The 3,557-nt window shown below is 39.8% G+C and overlaps 1 long non-coding RNA gene across 1 annotated transcript; it reads right to left on the bottom strand.

Annotated features, from left to right (window-relative positions):
* Positions 1-3,551, bottom strand: LOC124232493 (uncharacterized). The gene is made up of 3 exons (XR_006886866.1): positions 3,368-3,551; positions 1,413-1,500; positions 1-87 (listed from the first exon to the last, which is right to left on the bottom strand). It is a non-coding gene; the product is annotated as an uncharacterized LOC124232493 (long non-coding RNA).
* Between the last annotated feature and the right edge of the window lie 6 nt (positions 3,552-3,557).

The raw sequence follows: 3,557 nt of genomic DNA, 5'->3' as shown, positions 1-3,557 counted from the left end.
GGGATGGCTCATAAAAAGGCACCTTCAGAAGATGGTTTAAACTGCCATGGGTACCATTGTTTGGTGCTGGTTCAATGTGTAGAAGATCTGTTTTAAGAAATTCAGAGTAGTTTTAAGTTGGAAGGCAACAACATCTCTGGAAGATGGGAGAAAACAAGGCCCCCTGTTCACTTCCTTCAATAAATTCTGCGGCAATGCAGTCGCGTCCCGCACATGCAGTTCAGTTTACTAACTTTCTTCCCAGAGTTCCCATCACCCAGCCTTTCTGGAGAACAGGACCAGTTGCTATAGATGAGCTGCAGGAACTTTTAGGAAGCGTTTCTGTTCCTCCAGAGAAAAACATCATTGTTTAAATCATCCCTTTGTTCCTTAAACATATCATGGTTTTCTAGCATAAAAAGCTATCTTTTTAGTAAAAACAAACTGAAAGAACTTAATTTACAATCTTACTTGTACTATTTTTATTTAATTATATGAAAATTCTCTAAGGACAGATACTATTTAAAAATTAAACTAGTGAATTTTGCTTAATATGTAGAGAACTTTTTCTAATGTTTTTCTATAAAAACAAAACTTGCAAATATTTCACAGACATGGGCGTTTAGTGGCTCCTGCTGAGCACTGCCCAGTAGGTCTCTCCTAGACCCGGAATCGTATCTGGTTCCTTCTAAGCCTCTTCCCACAGGGCCAGCAGCCTGACCACACACGCAGCCTTGGGCACCGAGAACTGAAGCTCTTAAGGCGACAACACGTGACTTTTAAATGACGCTTTTTGGTCTCTAAGTCACATTCAATCATCACAGGCCAGGACAAGATTAAGAGCGACAACTGTGAGCATACTTTGTCCAGAGTCCTTTGGCCAAAGGTGAAAATGCAACGCGCCCTCTGCCTTGCTGACATCAACAACTTGTTAACACAGCGGTCTGAGGCAGGCACGGAGGTAGAAAGGGCAGGTGAGATGCCCCAAAACTCGACTTCTTTAAGATTTGTTAAGACTCAGTGTGGTAACAAGTGTCTCTCCAAATAGGATTTTCTTACCATCCTGTTATTCCAGAAGCTTTCTCTCTGTAATTATAAGAAAATACTTGTGTTTTTCAGTGTGTTTTTCCTGCTTTGAAAAGTTGGAAGTCTAATTTTCTTTAGCTGTTTTATTAAATTAAATTTTCATATAGTAACTAATAGAAAAGCTGGTCTCCTGAGATCTAATGTTTATTGTTCCTAGAAGGACAAAAAGATTTCATTCCTATAGCTGAATAATTCTGAAGAATAAATATTTCTTCCTCATCTTTTCTACTTTCCGTCTTCTCAGTGCAGAGCATCCACCTTTGGGATTCAATGTACCATCAATTTCAAAATATATATTTTAAAACTCTATCCACATTTCGCCATTGTATTTATATGGACATACTTACCACATATTAGGTTATAGAGTTCAATATTTTCGAACGGTTCAATTTCAGTCTTCTCTTTAAAACTGGGTCCATGTGCCAGAAAGATAGCCTAGGTGGAAACGGTCCTACTATTACTAGATGCCATCTAAACTCAGAAACAGATGGTGGAAGAGACACAATTTTCCTTCTATACCAGCTCTCCCATTTGCAGCTTAGGCTTCTGTAAGGATTTCTGTTCCGATCTGAAATGATTTCTACATCATTTCCAGCTGTGGTGTTGTACAATCTCAATCAAATATAATCCACCCTGTGTTCCCTTCTCTCTCTACCTGCGTCCACAGCACGTCAGATGTCAACAGGCTAGGAGACTACAAGCAACAGTGGACAAGCCACGTCAGCACAGTTCCACCACAGCTGGGCAACAGAAATTAGCAATTCGTCACATAACATCTCGTATTCTTTTTATATTCCATTCATATCATTGCTCAAATATGTTAACACATGGCAAAAAATGTGGAAGTTTCTAAGCATTAAATTTTTGCACTACTTCTATGAACCCACTGATTTCTCAAATGTATCGCCCCTTTACTTTTAGGATGAAGAGACCCAAATATTTTTATTTATGTTAATTAATGTTAACAATTATTTTGTTTATAACAGATCTAATTGTTTTAGATTGTAAATAACTAGAAGAAAACCATCAAACATAAACAAGCGATTGTTTTCTGGTAACAGGGATATATACATATATATATATTTTTATTTTATATGTGTATATTTTATACGTGGATATTTTATACACATATTTTTTTCCCAAGATAGTCAGCAAAGAATTGGAGGTGTAGGATTTTCTTGCAGTAATTAAATTAATTATCAAATAGCCCCCTAACTAACAGAGAAGTGCTCTGTTTCTAGAGATTTTTCAAAGAGGTATAACTCCTCATGACAATGTTAGGAGGCAGTACATTCAAAAGAGCCTAACATTTTTTGCTATTTGGAAAGGGACAGGGCTGTGTGTATATGTGGGGTGTGTGTGTAGTGTCTGCATATGTGTGGGGTGTGTGAGTGGTGTGTATAGTGTGTGTGTATGTATGTAGTGTAGAGCCATGAAGCTCCACCTCTGGGGGACACGGCTGCCCTTCACTCCTGGACTCCTCCAGAGAGCGCCTTCCTGGGCTTCCCCGGCACAGAGGCTGCTGGTTTCCTTCCTGCCTCCCTGGCTCGACTTCTAGGTCTCTGTGCTGGCAGCTCTGTTTCTCCACACCTCTTCTAAGAGAAGTGCTTAGGGCTCCGTACTTGTCCTCCTCTCCCTTACATTCAGTCCCTGAGCATCTTATTTAGGTGCATATCTTTTAAATGTTTTATACGCCTCAAACACAATTTCGGATCTCCAGGTAGACTCTCTCTTAATTGCCTGTGTAACATCCCGACGTGCACGTCTAACACATATTAGGAACTCAACATGTCCAGCTGCTTTTCACTCTTCCCCTCCATCAGTGCCAGCCACAAGCTACCATCCTCCCACAGCTATGAGGGCTCTCCCGACACAGCAGACACTCACCCCTGGGCCTTTGCACTGGCTGTTTCTTCTGCCTGAGACATTTGCCCTGAGTATTTGAAAAGTTCTTCCTTCACCTTCTTCAAGTCTCTGCTCAAATGGCATCTCAATGAATCTCACTGTGTCCACCTTATTCAAAGTTTCATACTGTCTTCATGGCACCCGTAACACCCCCAGTCTCCACCTACTCTGCTTTACTTTCTCTTTATTTCCCATAGCACTTATCCCTAACATAGCAAATAATATATTCCTTTATTACGCCAGTTACCTGTATCCCCTTGTTAGAATGAACACCACATGAGGGCAGGGATCTTTATCTGTTCCCTTCACAGATGTATTCAAGAGTCCTGAACATTGCCCGTCACAAACTAAGTGCTCAATAAATACTTGTTAAAAAAAAAAAAAAGCAGTACGTTACCTCCATGCTCTTAAACTCATTGTCGTAACCATGGGTGCCTCCTCCACAGGATGAATAACTTTTACTCCTATAAAGAAATAATAGTATTACACTGTGATCAGTATATTGATATGACACCTTATGATATGACTGAGCTTTAACGGATTTTTATGTAGCTTCTGCTTTCACATAAGTAAATTTTTCTGTGAAC

Source organism: Equus quagga, unplaced genomic scaffold (genome assembly GCF_021613505.1).
Source record: "Equus quagga isolate Etosha38 unplaced genomic scaffold, UCLA_HA_Equagga_1.0 HiC_scaffold_6679_RagTag, whole genome shotgun sequence".
NCBI lineage: Eukaryota > Metazoa > Chordata > Mammalia > Perissodactyla > Equidae > Equus > Equus quagga.
The sequence above is the reverse complement of the archived record's forward strand: the minus strand, read 5'-3'. Positions and strand labels throughout refer to the sequence as shown.